Raw genomic sequence first — 20008 nt, forward strand, 5'->3', positions numbered from 1 at the left:
GTCTTCATGCTTCCATGCAGCATGATCGAGTACTGAAATGTGTCCACTACACATTTACCAAAAACAATGACTTGATTTTGGAGCACCTTGGTCTTCCTATCTAAAATTCTCACTATCTAAACTTAAAAGTCTTCCCAATGCACCACCTGAATCATATTCCAATCATTGATGTGATTAGCATCATGAACTTATTTTTTAAGTAGTGAAATATGAAACACATTATGAACATGCATGAATGATAACAATTCAAGCTTATATGCAACTAGTCAAATCTTCTCTAGAATCTCAAATGGCCGACAAAATCTAGTTGCCAACTTTGAGAAACTACCTAATTTTATTGAACTCTTCCTAGGTTTCACTTCTAGGAAGGCATGATCACAAATTTGAATTCCCTATTTGTCCTATTATTATATGCATAGATTTTTTTCCTATCTTGGTAAGCCTTCAAGTTCTTCTTGATTTCCGCCACTTGCTCTTCCATTTTGTTGAGAAAATATGGCCCAATAATCACCATGTTCATTGGGTTATCCAAACTCACATGTGTGTTGCATTTATACCATACAAGACCTCAAATGGGATCATTTTCAAATATGCTTGATACCCATTTTCATATGAAAATTCCACTAAGTGTAAATATTCTTCTCATTTTGATGGTTTTTCCATCACATACATCCTCATCATATCTTCAATTGTCTCGTTAACCTTCTCTACTTGTCCATTCGAATCAAGATGACATGCTATACTAAACCTAAAATTGGCTCCAAATCTCTTAAATAAAGCTTTCCAAAAGTTTGATGTAAACATGGGATCACTGTCTAAAATAATTGCCTTAGGAACTCCATGTATCTTGGAATCTTCCTTCATATATACTTCAATAATATTTTTCACCTTGTTTTTTGACTTTATCATAATAAAATGGGCATCCCTAGTGAGATTTTCCACCACTACCGTAATGGAATCATGTCGCCTCATAGTCCTAGGAAACGTTTCAATAAAATTAATAGAAATAGTTTTGTAATTCCTCTTAGGAATAGATATTGGCCATAGAAAAACAATTGAATCTATATGGTAAACCATAAATTTTCAGCACTCAAAACATTTGGCTATATAATAAACCATTTTGTTTTTCACACCTAGTCAAACATATTGACTTTTTATAGTTGAAATTGTTTTCTAGTACCTTGGGTGTTTGACATAGGTTGGATTATGCATATCACCTAGCACTACAACTTTTAGCCCCTAAGAATTTGGAAAATAGATTATTCCATCCTCTTTTAAGTCACGATTTCTATAATTTGGTTGTAAATTAACTTGTTGTAGCTCTTTTTTCATTTCATGTGTTGTTGATATGAATTTCTAGGCTCTAAAATTTTGGTTTTCAAACTATATTTTCATATACTCGTGGTTTCAACATGCATTGCATGCACCCTTTTATTGAGTGCATTAGCTGCCTTATTTTCCTTATGTTTAATGAGATTTTTTGAAAGTCATATTCAACTAAAAAATACAACCATCTAATTTTCTTGACGTTGAAATTTTCCGATCCAAATAAATGTTTCAAACCACTATGCTTAGTTCTCAATTCAAACATATTTCCCATGATGTATTGCCTCCACATTTTAAGGCATGAATGGAGGGTTCAAACTACAAATAATTAGTGGCATAATTCCTTTCATGTTCCCACAACTTCCTTGAGTCATAACATATCACATGCCTGTTTTTAATGAGAACTCCTCTAAGAAATTCCTTGTATGCATAAGTGCACAAAATAAAATTTTCATTTCGATTAGCTATCCTCAATATGGGTGCACTTGTTTAAATTAGTTTTAAATGTTAAAATGCCTCTTCAAATTTAGGATACTACCCAAACTTCATACCATTCTTTAGAAAATAAGTGACTGCATGTGATATTCTTGAAAACCATTTAATAAATCTCCTATAGTGTCATGTTAAACCCATAAAGATCTGTTGTCGCTACTACAAAAACCTCCAAAAATTTCACTACATTTGAATTTTGGAGCTAACTTCATCGTCATATCAAGTGTCACCTCATTTTTCAGGTGTCGGTTCATGTTGATTTATATGTTATAAGTGTTCTTGAATATTTTCAAGTGTTGTATCATTGATTAGAATGCCTCTGGGTGCATTTCATGGTCACAACATCTTTGTGTTATCAAATGACACTTTTTGGTCACAGTCGCACACACTTCAGTAGTAGTACTTGGAGAACATGTAAAAAGTGGAATTTTAATGTATATTCATTGTTGATCAAGATTGTATACATTTTCTGGATGAGTTAGTGTGTGTCGCACTTGGTTCTATATCTAAACTCATCTTGTTCACCCCTTGCCTTATCACCTAGACTTAGACAAATTTTGGTTGCAAAGAGATCCCATTAAGGGAAAGAGAACAAAAACACACTCAGAAGCCTTGATGGGAGACCCATCATTGTTTGGAAGTGCACTCTGCACCATCTTTGAGAGTTGGGCACACTGCCAAAGAATGAATCGCCTTCCTTGTTCCAAACTGCGCCCTCCAAAATGGCTAAGTCTACCTTGAGAACACCCCTTCGACTCGAAAAAGTGTGCCCTCCTTGAACACAATGGCACGCCTTGAAGAGAAAAAGATAAATCCTTCAGCCTTCCCTAATGCACCATGCACCCTCCTGAACTTCTTGAGCACACTAGCACACTCCAAAGGCACTAAGTGCTCGCCTTCAACCTTTAAGAGTGAACCCTGCACCCTTCCTAAGGCCTCTTGAGCTCGCATTCCTAAGGCATGAAGGCTCAGAATTATGCCTTAAGGAGTGTTCCTTACGGCCTCACTCTCTCCCTTGAGAACATAATGCAGTTGAGAAGCGTAAAGCATTCCCCTTTTTCCTTAAAACTTGTGACATGTGCCCTACATTGATTTCTTTCTTCCCTTGAGCGCCTGAGTGCATGCCGACCCCCGAAGCCTCTCCTCTTAATCCCTTTAGCCTTTCAAAGTGTGCCCATGTTCCCTAAAGAACCTTTGATTCTCTTGAACGCACTAAAAAGACATAACCATGAAAATCTGCTTAAAAAATGGTAGAATAGGAGGTTTTTAGGTTGATGATTTCTCATCAAGAGTGATTGCCGAAACCAGCATTCTAGGGACCTCATGGAAAGAATACACTAGGAAGATCGGGCAAAGAGGATAAGTAAAGGAAGCATGGAAAAAACTAAGAACACACTTGAAACTTGATGATTGAAGCACCCCAAAGAATCCAATATCGATGATCCTTTAGAGGGTTAAAGTGCCATGATCCTAAGATGAACGAAGAGAAAACACAGTGGAATCCATGTCAGCATAAGAGAAGCACCATCTCATCAACCACTATTAATCACAACCACTAAATATAGTGACATGTCAAGCCTCATCATATGATGATGCGAAAATCATGATGTATTATTGTAATCACAATAAAAGACAAATTAGTGGAAGCCCAAGAGTCATGTAACTCCAAAAGACATGTAATATCAAAAGTCATATGTAATTCCAAAAGTCATTTGGAATTCCAAAGGTTGTATTGTTACTAGAAGTTAGAAAGTTAAGAGTCATGAGGATGTGAAAGGCCATTCCTCAAGTTATAAATATATCCTCATTTCTCATGTAAATGACTTTTAACCTTGGCTTCTCCCATAAGGCATTAGAGAGATAAGGTTTGTACTTTTGCGGAGCAAGTAGTGGCTCTAACACTCCACTATTGGAGCTAGTGGTTTTCATTGCATTTATGTATCTTGGGAATTTTGCTTAATATTGAAGCCTTCCAAGGGAAACACATTTTCACACATGGATTGTAAATATTTCTAAGACTGTTCTTTTAATGTTTATGGTTTATGTTTTCTTTCATTAAGTACTAATGAACTATTTTAGTCACTTTTGTGCTCCTTGTTAGAAATGAGTTGTTATGCTCATAATGATTATCACATCTTTGTGAACTATTTGACTTTATGTTAGACGAACCTTTCTCTCTCATGTGTGTCTCCTTTAGGTTATTACTATTACTTCTCTCTTGAGGGGCTCACTTGAATTTTCCCTCATGTAGTAGGTAATTGAACATAGCCAAGTCATACTAACTTGATCATTTAAAATGACGATGGAACTTCTCTCTTCTACTAATAGCTAAAGCTAAGGCATATATTTAAGTAAACAATAGTCGGGCCACATTTAAGATGGGACTCCTACACCAAACGATGTGAGGTCCAGTTTATATAGGGGAGATATCTTATATGTTGGTGGTATCCAACACTGTCAACATTCTGGCGCTAGAAGGAGGGCCACTAGTTTTTTATGGCTGATCACTCCACATACCTAAATCATTCTTCTTCCAGTCAAGTTAGCAACATTACAAATAGTACTTTGATTCCTGAAGCAGGAGGATGTCTCATCCAGGCCCGAAACCCACTTGTGAAGTTACTTACAAGCAGATCTAGAGAATTGGACCTATAACCCATCAGTTCGCAAAGGCTATCATATTAATTTCCAGAGCACAAAATCTTCCACATTTTCGTAAGAAAAGAGAGAGAACTGGTACCGATATCTTGGTTTCCACAGTGGAAGATTTGGTCTTTGCTACCCTAGAAGGGTTCGTAGAATCCATAGATGATATTAAACATCAAAAAAACATTCCACCTCTTAATGAAGGATACGATGATGATACCATTGTTGTTTTTAACGACCTCTTCGATAAATTATATGGTGAATATTCCTCAGATTATGATAAGGAGGAAGAGATGAGAACATGGCAGAGCAGGATTTGGATCGGATGGCCCAAGGGCCTCTTGCTCTTCTAGATAGCTTGCATAGGATACCTAGAAATCCATAAAAGTTGCTCTCAAAGTATGGTCTAGACAAGAAGAAAAAGGGAGAATACCATCTTGATGATTTTTATCTACATTTATGAATGATGGAGGTGAGGTATGATGATGTTTCTTGCAGTATTTTCCCGTATATAGTAGAAGGAACAGCGACATCATAGTACCATACTTTTCTTGTTAATTCAATCCACACCAAGAGGGATTTTAAAAAACTATTTCTTGAGAAGTTCGTTAACAAAAAAACTCCTTCCATGCTACTCGAAGAGCTCGGAAGCATGCAGATGGGGGAAAATGAGAAAGTGAAATATTTTAATCAAAATTTAATCATATATTGAATAAACTGCCCCCAGGCATGCAACCGCACAATTTGATTACTATTGATTATTACACAGTTGCTTACCCAACAATATTCCGAATTTGTAAAGAGAGTTGAAAAAACAAATTTCACCTTGAATTTCGCTAAAGCAATCATTGTTGAAAAGGACTTGAGTGCGATTGGAGTCTTTACAAATGATGAGGAATCAAAAGACTCCAAAGAGACTTGTAGGAAGTCACAACCTTCTTTCAATAAGGCTAAAGAGAAGGATTCATTAGATATCGAAAGCTTGATTAAGATGGTGAAGGTGCTTACTAATGAAATTTTAGAACTAAAGAAAAGGTCAAGTGAGACTTCCACTAACATCAAGCCTCCCAAGCCCTTCGTTTTTCAAAGGAATAATAGTAACAACAATGATCAACCTGCTAAGTCTGCACAAAGTTTGAATGATGTGCTGAACATAGAAAGCATTGGCATGTATAATTATTTCTCTTTCTATTAGGAATATCATTAAGAAAAAACATGCCTACAGTGGAATCACAACATGAATGCATTGGCTGCACACATTGTAGACACTTTATTAGTAGGCGAGTAGACATAATAGGTCGAGGAAACAAAATAACCTGTGATGGTTGAAGAAAGTAAAAGTGTTAAACATGTAGTAAATTCATTTCATTATATCTACAATACTGATAAGAAGGATGCTGAAGAACCAACACAGAATGAGACACCTCTTCAGAAGAAAAATAGTCGATATAGTTTAAGGAGTAAAGGGCCTATATCTGAACAAGAATTGACTAGGAAGAAATTGAAAGAGAAATGATTGAGAAGAATCTTGCAACGTGCCAATCCTGCTTAGAAGGCACAAAGTAAGTTTGGAGATGAAGCTAAGTCCAAGAACACTTCCTCAAGTGATAAGCGTAAGTCCAAAATTTTGGAAGTAATGAATAGATCCACACCTCCAGACACTTCAACATTTCCTGCTATAGGGGAAACAATTTATTATAACATTGTGGAATATATGATGAAGACGTGAGCCAAAATTTCCATCTATGAGATTGCGAAGATTGCAGGCTAGCATGAACTTATTGTCCAGACATTTTCACAACCTTCGATAGGTGATAAAACTTCCTCCTCTCAAAAGGTGTCAGGTAATCCTGTTGGTCCTCTTGAATCTGTAGTAAATGCTTTAACATTATAAGCTAACACTCTCTACTCGCCATTTTTTTTAACATTTGAAAATTTCAATTATAATATACATAATTGTTCATTAGACTCTGGCACATATGTAAATGAAATTCCTTTATCAGTAGCAAAGAAAATAAATGCAAAATGGAAGAAAACGGATGCACATATTGTCCAAATGGACAAGCCTCTTTTCCAAGCTATTGGTGAGCTTAAGAATGTTCTTATCATATTATCGAAAGATGAATGAGTTCAACAATGTATAGGTATTGTAATTGTGGACATACCATAAGCCTATTGTGTATTACTTAGCAAAAACTAGTGTAGAAAATTATAGGGATATTTTGAAACATAATGGTCAGATTTGTCGCTTCCATATAATGACAAGAATAATCATAATCGAGTGAACAATGAGACGTACTATTGGAAATAATACTGGGCCGGGGGGGGGGGGGTGAATCAGTATTAGTCAAGTCAATCTTTTTCATTTCCATATTTTGATTTATATACGCTACTTCAACGAAGGTAACCTGCGTGTACACACAACTATGTTTAAGGAAACCAACGTATATCCAACAAGCTTAAGATTCAGTTAATTCATCATATGTTGTTATTTAGTGAGTACTTCATTAACCATATAAATAGTAACCATGTGCAGTAATATCAGAACAAACCATCACACATAAGAAACACACATGAACACCAAAATTTAAGGTGGAAACCCAATGCGGGACAAAAACCACCTGCTGCTGTCTTCTTTTAATATAAGAAAAACCTATTTACAATCTTGTACTAGTGCAGACTCATACCAGTACGCAGGTACCCACCTGCAGAAGGCTACAACCTTTTCTCGTTCTCCAGCTTCTACTGGAAGGGAGCTACAACCCCTTAGCTCTTGTACTAGCTGACCCATTTACTACTAAGTAGGTGTCGATCTACTAAAGGCTCCAACCTTCACTCATTTTCAGCTGTTACTGGAAGGGAGCTCCAAGCCCCTGGCTTTTGTACTAGCTGATATGTTTACCAGTATGTAGGATCTGACCTACAGAAGGCTATGACCTTCTAATTTCTTCCAGGGACCACATTCATAAATTTTTAGACTGGATGCTCCTGGTACACAAAAATACACATGAAGGCCACGTTTCATTCAATTTTCATACTAGACCCATCAACAACATTGAAGCTCAAAGTCAATCACCACTTCAATACAACCATCAAATACATCTGCATTAACCAATCATTGAAACTCAATCATTAATCTTTGAATCACCCACAATTGAATCACTGAAGTCCCATCATCACTGAAGCAAATCACAATCAACCAATCAATCTAAAAATTTAGTATACTGTCATCAAAACACAGTCACCAGAACACAGAGAAGAACCCAGAATTGTACAACAACAACCAGATCCAATTGCAACCTCAAATATCAAATCTCATAATGTATACACTACTTTGATGAACCAAACCAGCGTGTATACGCGCTTTTACCAAAGCCAACCAACGTATACATCTACAAATATTAATTCATAATTTTGTAGCTATTCCAGACTTTAGTTATACCCAGATCATAACATTTTCAGAACAACACATGCATCAGTATTCAGATCTAGACTATAAATGATCAAATCACATAATGATAATTCATTTCAAGCCTTAAGATTCCGATCCATCATTAGATCTTATCCCTTATCAACCACTAAGGTTCATCCTTGGTTCAGATTAAGCAGAGCACCATAAGCCGATAACCCGCATACTAGATCTCACACTTCATCAGATATTCAATACTTGCACACCCTGGCCTAATGATCTTCTCCTCCTTATATAGTTTTAGGCCTTTCTTAATACCATCGATCAAAACCACTTAGGACCAATACCTTGGACTAAATGCCTAGGGTCAATACCTTGGATCAAATACCTTGGACCAATACCATGGATCAAAATACCTTGGACCAAATACCTCAGACCAAAAATTTATTTTTCCAACATATACACGCTTTTCCTTCTGTGAAAGTGCGTGTGTACGTATATGCTACTTGTGTTTAGTGAATCTGCGTGTATATGTAGCTTAGTCAAGGTGAACCTGCATATACCTCTCTTTCATCATTCTCAATAGTCTGATATGTAATTCTTTGTTGTTGACATGTTGCACCGTGATCTTTCATCTGAGTGAGTTGCCATCAAGGATAACACCTCTATCATAATGCCTACAATCTCCCCCTTTGGACTTGATGGCAACAACAATACCAAGTCACTCTCCCCCTTTGACATCAAGGGCAAAGGGTGGACCAAGATAATTTCTCCCTGGTCATGCTCCCCCTGAGTACATGCTGAAATCTCTGATTGAGCTCCCCCTTTGTACATGTTGAGATGTACTATATCATCCATGCTCCCCCTGAGCATATGCAGAGTCTGCAAATATTTCCAAAAGAATAACATGACTCTATAACTCAACTAAGTAACTTTAACTTTCCTATCACCAATGACTCATACATATATCAATCTCCCAACCAAGTGGGGATATACCAAATTTGACTCATCCTCCCAACCAAGTGGGGATATACCGAATTTGACTCATCCTCCCAACCAAGTGGGGATATACCAAATTTTACTCATCCTCCCAACCAAGTGGGGATATACCAATCTAGAAATTATTACATCATCCTTCCCATGCATAGTGGGGTTACAAATTACATCATATGATCAGAAAAGGACTCACAAAAGACTACGACAGATAGAGACAAATTATTACATCATGGGTCTTTATATGACCTTTACATCAAATGATATACATGACATTTATAACAGAGACCAAATATCTAAACAAGACCATGATAGTCATCAACAACTATTATACACCTTGTATGATCTGCTCCATAAGCATCTGTCAACAACATCCAGACCAACAACCTGTATATGTCCATCATTAGTTCCCAAAATATCGTCAACCTGTGACAAATTATGTTTGCATATATCAACTCATCCTCTTAATCTCATCAAGATCAACTTGCTTCATTTCCTTAGTAGAAAGAGCCTTATCATAACTTTCCATGAATCAACTAAGAATATGTCATATCTCCAAGCGGTAGCACACGATCATTCACATCATATCATATGTATGTGAAAACACCATAGACATCATCTATGATCATAACATCATTATCAAGAATTGCATGATCTTTTCACAAGGACCTTCATTATATCATCACTAGGGAACATCCCACATCTGATAAGCATCCACCATGATAATCAACATTTATGCATCACCAAAAATCATCCATAAATCTGATTAGAAAACCAACTCTACGATCCAAGCATTATTATGGGCAACTCATAACTGTAACATAGCAAGATGTATCATTTAGCCATATAAGCATCATCAACATTGATTAGGTACCAAAGACTTCTAAACATAATGCCAACAATTCTTTATTAGAGGCATAACATGTTCTCCTATTCCACCTGTTCACTGTCAGATCTGATCATTGCAAATATCAGTGAGAGTTATCAAGGTATCATCATTAATAAGATATACATCAACTTTTTAGCACCAAAACATTTCTACAAATCATCAACAAATTGTAAAAATCATCAAATAGAGAAGATAAGTGTCTAAACCATATCAGACTCCTTTTCCTAAGTCTATCCCACTGCTTTTTCCTCAAAACACTAGATATGCGACTGTGCAGCTTCTAACTCGCGTATATACACAACTTATCCTCATGCTAACTGCGTATGAGAATTTAAATTCTGAAGTTTCACACTTTCAACTCCCTCTATGTCTGTTATGTTTGTATACTCTGCTATGCCACATCTTTCTGACTGTACTTCCTTTTTCTTCCATATTTTCGAGTGTGATGATGTTTTCTCCCTTTGATAAGGTGGCCAAAATTTTCTCATGCATTCCTTTTCTATATGTCCAAACTTGTTACAAGCATAACATCTTACATGTTTCATATTCCTTCTATAACAGTCAATGGCTTTGTGACCAAACATATTGCAAGCAAAAAAATATCCCTTAAAGAACCTGGAACGTGATGATCTTTCTGTGTGATGGTCTTGAATCATTCTACTTCTGCATCTCACTGCAACATGTCCAAAAGTATGACATATAAAACATTCAACCTTATTCGTTGGAGGAAATAACTGACTATCACTTTCACAGTTAAGAGTAAAAGATTTTCTTTGAAGACTTTCTTTTCCTGGTTGTTGATGGGGTTGACCTCTCATCTCCTTGTTGAGCATTTTAGATTTTTCATTAGAGTTCCTTGCCTCACCTTGTGGGCTAGATTCACCTTCAACATATTCATGAAAACCAAGACTAGTTTTGATGGTAGGAGACCTTTGACTACTAAGAATATCATCCAAAATCTTAGTACTATCTTGAAATCGTAACGGTTTATCCTTTTCTTCTAATTTACCTTTTAAGGTATTTACCTCAACCTAATATTGCTCTTCCTTTTCCAGATATTGCTTCTTCAAGATTTCTTCAGCCTTTCTTCCTTCTTCCACTTGTTGCCTTAATTTGAGAATCTCATTTTCTTGTTCTTCATCTGCTTGAGGTAGTTCTTCATTCTACTTATTTTCTAGATCTTCTTTTAGAGAGAGGATCTCAGCTTCAAGACTTACATAGTAACTGGATCTGTCTTGAAGTCTCTTGATTGTTATACTCTGATAATTTATTTCATTTCTTAATGATGTCACTTCATCCTGCAGCTTTTGACATTGATCTTCCTTTTCCTTGTACTGCTTCCTTACTTTGTTTCCTTCCTCTAGCTGAGCTTCTAATCTGGTAACTTCTTCTTTGAAAGCACACTCCCTTTTGTTAAATAAATCTTGTTGATCTTTGATTTTATTTGCGAGTCTTTTAACTTCTGTCTCTATGTTTCTTTCATGATCACTTCCAATATCTCCAATATTGCATGAACAAAAAAAAATATCACTAGAAGACAAAAAATTTGTACCTGATGCTTCATTTGCTTGTCCATCTTCAAGCTGAGGTGATTCAGAATCTAAATACTTGCTTTCACCTGATGGCCAATTTTCTCTCCTGCTGTCACTATTCCTTTGAGCTGTCTTCTTCTTTTGAGGCGCTTTCTTCTTTAGCTTCTTTCCCATTGTTCTACGGATCTCCTTCAAGCGATCAAGCTTCTACCAAAATACCTGCTCTGATACCAATTGTTGGAAATAATATTGAGAGGGGGGGTGAATCAGTATTAGTCAAGTCAATATTTTTAATTTCCATATTCTGATTTATATACGCTACTTCAATGAAGGTAACCTGTGTGTACACACAACTGTGTTTAAGGCAACCAACGTATATCCAACAAGCTTAAGATTCGGTTAATTCATCATATGTTGTTCTTTAATGAGTACTTCATTAACCATAAAAATAGTAACCATGTGCAGTAATATCAGAACAAACCATCACACATAAGAAACACACATGAACACCAAAATTTAAGGTGGAAACCCAATGCTGGACAAAAACCACCTACTTCTCTCTTCTTTTAATATAAGAAAAACCTGTTTACAATCTTGTACTAGTGCAGACTCATACCAGTACGCAGGTACCCACCTGCAGAAGGCTACAACCTTCTCTCGTTCTCCAGCTTCTACTGGAAGGGAGCTACAACACCCTAGCTCTTGTACTAGTCGATCCGTTTACTAGTACATAGGTGTTGACCTACTAAAGGCTCCAACCTTCACTCATTTTCCAGCTATTACTGGAAGGGAGCTCCAACCCCCTAGCATTTGTACTGGCCGATATGTTTACCAGTATGTAGGTTTCGACCTACAGAAGGCTACGACCTTCTAATTTCTTCCAGGGACCACGTTCATAAATTTCATACTAGATGCTCCTGGTACACAAAAATACACATGAAGGCCACGTTTCATTCAATTTTCATACTGGACCCATCAACAACATTGAAGCTCAAAGTCAATCACCACTGCAATACAACCATCAAATACATCTGCATTAACCAATCATTGAAAATCAATCATTAATCTCTAAATCACCCACAACTGAATCACTGAAGTCCCATCATCATTGAAGCAAATCACAATCAACCAATCAATCTAAACATTTAGTATACTGTCATCAAAACACAGTCACCAGAACACAGAGCAGAACCCAAAATTCTGCAACAACAACCAGATCCAATTGCAACCTCAAATATCATATCTCATAATGTATACACTACTATGATGAACCAAACCAGCATGTATACGTGCTTTTACCAAAGCCAACCAACGTATACATCTACAAATATTAATTCATAATTTTGCAGCTATTCCAGACTTTAGTTATACCCAGACCATAACATTTACAGAAAAACACATGCATCAGTATTCAGATCTAGACTATACATGATCAAATCACATAATGATAATTCATTTCAAGCCTTAAGATCCCAATCCATAATTAGATCTTATCGCTTATCAACTGCTAAGGTTCATCCTTGGTTCAGATCAAGCAAAGCACCATAAGCCAATAACCTGCATACTAGATCTCACACTTCATCAGATATTCAATACTTGCACACCCTGGCCTAATGATCTTCTCCTCCTTATATAGTTTTAGGCCTTTCTCAATACCATGGATCAAAACCACTTAGGACCAATACCTTAGACCAAATACCTAGGGTCAATACCTCGAACCAAATACCTTGGACCAATACCATGGATCAAAATACCTTGGACCAAATACCTTGGACCAAAAACTTAGTTTTCCAACATATACGCACTTTTCCTTATGTGAAAGTGCATGTGTACATATACATTACTTGTGTTCAGTGAACCTGCGTGTATACTCAGCTTGGTTAAGGTGAACCTGCGTATACCTCTCTTTCTTCATTCTCTATAGTCTAATCTGTAATTCTTTGTTGTTGACATGCTGCACCATGATCTTTCATCTCAGTGAGTTTCCATCAAGGACAACACTTGTATCATAATGCCAACACATACATGAATCACACCATGACACCACTTGAGAGCCACAATGAGCTTCTCACTTTTGCTGATTTGATTTTTGGGAATTGCTTTCTTGAAATTGAACTCGAGTGTTATCAGGCACAACCATCACATGTTCCACTAGATACACAGATGTAACTCCTTCCTTGTTCTCCAACTGGTGCAAATGAAACCTATAATATAGATGTACATAGTAGTAGTAGTAGTAATGATAGTTGTGTAGGAAGTAGCTTGGTAGCTCATAATATTTGGTCTTTATATTTTTATGGTTCAAAGACATAGGACAGTTCTAGAGAAGTTTGTGTTCTTACAAACCTAAGTAATAAGAAGCATATCTGGATCTTGAGTGCACAAATAACACTATAGAATATGAAGAGCTCATACTTGGATTGAAGAAATCTATTGACCTAAAGATATAATTTCTAAAGGTAATCAGTGAATCAAAGGTGGTCACTCGTTAGGTACAAGATACTATACACTATGTTTCACTGCATCTTAAAAACTACCAGCAGGCGGTATGGTGTTTGATAAATCATTTTAAAGCTTTGAATATTGTCTCTACTCCTAGAATTAGAAATGTGGTAGCAGATAGAATTATAAATGTGGTAGCAGATGCATTAGCAAATGTGGCCTCTAGAACGTCGCTATTGAAAAATGGTTTTTCCATTGAAATTTTATATAAACCATATATAACAAACAACATTACTAATAAATTAGACATTTTCAATAATGACCAAAAAATGCTACACTTGATGGCTAATTTTGATATATTCAAAGATGCTACCATAAAGGAGGATGAGCACAATCAGGCTCTGGATTGTGCATCCAATGCAACAAAAGGAAACACTATGCAAAAAGGTGTGGTGTCCATAGTGAAATTATATGATCTGTAGAAATGGTTTAGAGGACCAACCAATATGAAGACTCAAAGTTCAAATCTAGCATTTGAACAAGTCAACCTGGGAACCCCACAAGATTTTAAGTATGTGAACATAATTTTTTGTTGTTCTCCACATGAATAATAAGAATTTATCTACTTATTCAAGTAGCTTCAAGACGTGTTCACATGCACATATGATGAATTAAAAATTTATGACACTTGTATCATCCATCAGTTAATTCCTATAAAAGAAGGGGTGAATCCGTTCCAGTAGAAACTATGAAAAGTTCATCCAATAGGGGAACCCCTTATTCAGAAGGAATTGAGAAAGCTGCTAGATGCCCAGATCATCTTCAAAGTTAGAAATTCCACATGGGTTTCCAACTTGGTCCCAATTAGAAATAAGTTTGGTGAAATACATCGATGTGTTGCTGAACTAGGCTTTTGATAAAGATAATTTTCTAGTGCCATTCGTAGAGCAGATACTCCAAATAATATCTGGTTCTGAAATGTTTTCACTACTACATGAATTTTTAGGTTATAATCAAGTGCTAGTAGTGGAGCCCGATCAATAAAATACTACCTTCTAGAATAAATGGGGAACACTCACTCTCAAGAGGATTCCATTGGGATTTATCTTAATACCAAGAAGAGAATATTTGGTGTGTCTAAAGGGATTTTACTGGGGCACATCATAGCAAAGATTGGAATTAAAATTGATCCCAAGAGGGTTAAGGCTATGACACAGATCCCATTTCTGATGAATAAGAAAGTTGTGTAGTCTTTCTTAGGGAAAATCAATTTCCTAAGAAAATTCGTCTCTTATTACGCTTAGATAGTTAAACCTATACAAGAGACGATTAAGAAATATGAAACATACAAATCGGACAAACAGGAGAAAGACACTTTCACTAAGATCAAACAGGCTATCGCCGATGCACCTGCACTCTTCAGTCTAGATTATGGCAGGGATTTCCTTCTTTAGAGGTTTTCTTTAGATTTGTCAATTGTCACCGTGATGACACAAAAGGAGAGCGAAGGAAATGAACGACCTATTTCTTTTATGAGTACTAGTCTACAAGGGATAAAATTAAATTATATTGCCATTAATAAACATGCGTATGCAGTATTGTTGGGAACGGGTTCCCCCAAGAGTAGTTTTGGGGCTAAAAGCCCATGTTTTGGGATAATATTGTAATAAAGTTGTAAAGTCTCTACATTTTGTGGTCACGGGCACGAAGGTGTCAAGAGTCATAAATGGTTGTCTGCCCTTATTATGTAAAGTGTCAAGTTGGCTATAAATATCCACCCATGGTCCACGGACCATGGGATTGTATAAAAAGGAGCTAAGTAAGTAAGTTATAAGTAGGGAAGAAAGGAATAAAGTAGCCAAGTAAAGTGGAGAAGTCTAAGTGTTCTCGGGTCTTAGCATAGGTAGAGGCTTTGTAGCTGAGTGCGCAGAGGCCTAGGGTGGAAGTCCACAACTGAGTGCGCAGATCTCTGTAGCTGTGTGCATAGGGCGGATAGAGTCTGTATTAAACTGGAAGATATCAATAAAGAGAAGTATTCTACAATTACTGTGTATTTAATTCCTATTAATGCCTCTGATTATATTGAGTTTTGGGTTTAATTTACAATGTTTATTTGATGTGCGAATATATGTGATTATATCAGTTAATTGAATGCAAGTAAGGATACCAGTTTACGCGGCGCTAACTATGATTGGTTAGTAAGATAAGTAAAAACACTTGAGATAACTTGGGAACCTATACAATACATTGTCATAGCTGTGCGAAAGTACCTAGACCATGGGTTAGGGCTGTGCGAAGATCAATCATACACCTTCGCGGAGGTAATGAAGGGTGGAATAAAGGGTAGATTGACTGAGCCCTAAGGCTTAGCGACCTATGCTAAAGTAGGGGTAGAGGGTATAAATCGACATCACGACCATCTCAAGGTGCAGAAACTTGGTTCCAACATCCCCCCATACTGCTTCGGGGGAGACTTCGGTCCGCCCTCCGCAGGATGATGCCGAAAGGGACATTAGTGTAGGGATTCGTTTGGCTAACTAACGCTGAACCTAGGTCAGGGCCCACGAAGCCTACAAATGGTTCCATTGTCGCGACCAGAATCTGCATGAGAGATGTGTGATGTCGTATCACTGGAATCCAACTAAGAAAGAGATCGAGGACTGGTTGGATAGAAAGATCCATGAATTCATGGCACAGGAGAACAAAAAACCCACAGATGATAAAGGAACAGTGGCTAGATAGGTAACTGCATATAGAAATTAATGAGATCTTTTTCTGTTCCTTTCCAGTTGAGCTATACGAGTGGATCGCGAAGCTAGCGGATAACCGAGGAAGGTGGAGGCTTGACGGTCCTATTATCTGGGCCTCAGAGATAGTATAGAGACTAGAAGCTTCTGAGGATAAGATCACCTGGACTGTCGATCATTGGATCGATCGTATCATAGGAGGATTTGTGACTGAATTCGCGGTCGATACCTCAATCAGTTACAGCGAGGTGGAGCGACGTTTTTCAAAGGTCCGCGAGGTAAGTACTTGAAATCTTTAAATACTTGGATTAAGATGTTATTCTGCGAAAAACGTGTTATACAGTTACCTTGATGTTCAGAGCTACACGAAATGGAAAGACTTATTGGAACGAAGGAAGAAAGGGCCCTGAATATAGCACACTGATTTCACCTCCTTTGAGTAACAAAGAGGGAGTAGCGTAGGCTTCTCCACGAAGTGTAGTTTAGTTGATAAAATAAGGATTCCTGCGACTGCCACCTCCACCTACACCACCTCCAAATTCACCACTGTCACTTGCAACTTCGCCCACACCACCACCACCTCCACCACAGTTCAACACGGTGAATTCGGTGAAGCTGCCTTTCTTTAAGGGATTGGGAAATGAGGACATCGACCAGTTTTGGTTCATCGTAAACGCTGTATTGGAAGCTCAAGGCATCACAGATGATCACATGAAGAAGTCAACATTGATTAGTGCTTTACAGGATCGTGCACTAATTTGGTACATCAAGTACTCTAATGATAACCCAAACGCTAGGTTGGCAGAGATCCAGACTGTGCTGAATAAAGAGTTCAGTAGGCCTAAATCTAAGGCACAATCGATTGTGGGGTTCAAGGAAATCGCGATGAAACCATGTGAGACACCTTGGGAATTGGATCAGAGATTGAAGTGTAAAATCCACGAAGCTAATATGAACTTAACAGATGGAAAACACCACGAGTGGTTCGTGGCTTCGCTCCTGCCTCACCTAAGGGTTATGCTGTCACAACAAAAGATTACGACTCAGGCAGAGGCCTTGGAGATTGCAATAAGACTGCATGAAACATCGATGCAAGATTTGAATCTGGGGGTTCAGCAGATCCATGCGTAGTTGCAAAATCATTGCCTCGAAATACAAAGTTTGAAGCAGGACAAAACCGATCGATCAGAGTCGCGTGTAGAGATATGGTGCTTGAAATGTAACGGTTAGGGGCATGACAAAGACCACTGCCAGGTCTTTGCAAACTATATTACAGGAGGAGGACCGATGCCTTTGAGGCCAGAAGCCCAAGCAAGACCGAGCGCGGGGCCTACGTTGTGGTGTGCTATATGTCAGGTGGCAGGGAAACATACAACTGATAATTGGAATTTGCTGCAGAAGTTTGTACAAACACCACAACAACTGTTCTACAACTTCTGCAGGTCATTAGGGCATGATGAGTCCAACTACTGAAGTTATGAATTTATGATGGACAAACACCCACCTATAGAGTTCAGGTAGAAACTCAGCCCCCTGATGAGAGTGCTAGGATGGTGTGAACAGGCTTTCAGGGGCATGGACGAGGTCGAGGTGGAGGAGGACCTAGCAGAGGTCAAGGACAACTGATATGTTACAATTATGGAGGACCAGGACACTATGCCCGTGAATGCACTAACCCAACACGTCTGTCATGCAAATATTGTACTCAGTTTGATCATGAGATGGAGGACTGTCCTACACTGATAGTGAGGATACGTGACAAAGGGGTGCTACCACTGCAGCCAACACAGAACTTGCAGATGATGAGAGCTGAGCATTGCGAAGAGGATTCTAATGTGAATATAGTAGTTTGAAGTGGAATTACAATGGGCGATGATAAGGAGAAACAACCCGAAGATAGCACATGGGTTTGCAAAGCTCCGACGAAGGAGGCTGAATTTGATTTGGAGCACACACACGAAATGTTCATGGAAGCAAAAAAGAGCTTCACTGAGGCCTCTACCTCAGGGAGCTGGGATAAGCCTGTCTAGGAAATGGACCCTTCTATGCTTACGACCTTTCTAGAGACTTGCATGAAGCTACTGCGTGATAGCAAGGTTGTGAAGGGTATACAGGAACTTATAAATAGATGAGTCGGAAACGCTCCAGGTGAACTGCGTGTGGTATGAAAGATTGGTAAGCATAAGGCAAGGATATGGCGTGAGATGAGACTCATCATGTAGATAGGAGAATATGAAAGGGATCAGGTTATTCTGGATCTGGGGTCAGACGCGAATGTTTTGCTGAAGTAGACTTGGGAGTAGATGGGGAGACTTGCGTTGCAGTGGTCTCTGATTCAGTTAAGGATGGAAAATCAATATACAATCATCCCCATGGGATGGTTGCAAGGAGTAACTGTAGGTATTGAAGGCACGAGAGCATTGGTTGACTTTGAAGTCATAGAAATTGTGGATGACAACAACCCCTACCCTACACTCCTTGGCATTGATTGGGCTACTGACATGAATGGGGTAATCAACCTAAAGAAGCGAAAGATGATATTTGAAAAGAAGTTGCTTCACGTAATAGTACCCCTAGATCTTGCTGAAGGATCGTGCTATACTGAACCAGTCCACGATTATGAAAGCGATGACGATTTGGACTACATATATAAAATAACAGCATGAGACCAAGATTGGGTGAATCCGACAATGGATGACTGAATTACATGGGATCGCGAGAGTTCCTACACCTTAGACTAGGATGAAGAATTAGAGCGTTGGCGGAATCGACTACATGAAGTAACTATGCTGAGCTGTTGCTGGGCATGGAATCCCCCCACAACATGTTTTGGGGCTTAAGGCCCAAGTTTTGGTCAAAGGTTTTGTAAGACTCTGCGAATTGCGGGTGTAGAGCGCGAAGTATAGGATAAATCATAGGGTTGTCTGCCCTAAAGTAATGTAATGTAAAGTCATGTCGGCCTACCCATGGTCCACAGACCATGGGATTGTATAAATAGAGTGAGGCTCTAAGTTGTAAAGATAGTTAATTAGAGGAGAAGCGAGTACGAATGGTTCGAGATTAGAGTAGCAGTCTAAGTGTATTGGGTCCTAGTAGTAGGAAGAGGCTCTGCAACTGAGTGCACAAAGGCCTAATAGAGTCCGCAACTCAGTGCGCAGACCCCTGCAGCTGAGTGCACAGGGCGATGTTGAATTTGTAATCTGGATTGAAGATTAATAAAGAGAAGTTGATTCCTATTTCTGTGTATCTACTGAGCATTGCCTTCTTTACGTTTATACTGTTTTATTTATTGCGTGCACTGATATGATTACTAAATATGCTGTAATAATCATTAGTTTTACACAAACAAGTTCAGGAATCGCATAATAACAGATTAAATAGCAAGGAACTTGGGTATTATACGGGTTGCACCCCGAGTAGGGCTGCATAGAAGTAGCATCGCAGGTTGCAAAGAGATAGTAAGTGCGCATAGCGACGTGTGCACAGGGTCAAACCGCGGACCTCTAGAAGCTCATCAAACATCCCCAGGGTG

The sequence above is a fragment of the Pinus tabuliformis genome, chromosome 3_2 (assembly GCF_031772625.1).
Source record: "Pinus tabuliformis cultivar Carrire ecotype Pingquan chromosome 3_2, CPIR1, whole genome shotgun sequence".
NCBI lineage: Eukaryota > Viridiplantae > Streptophyta > Pinopsida > Pinales > Pinaceae > Pinus > Pinus tabuliformis.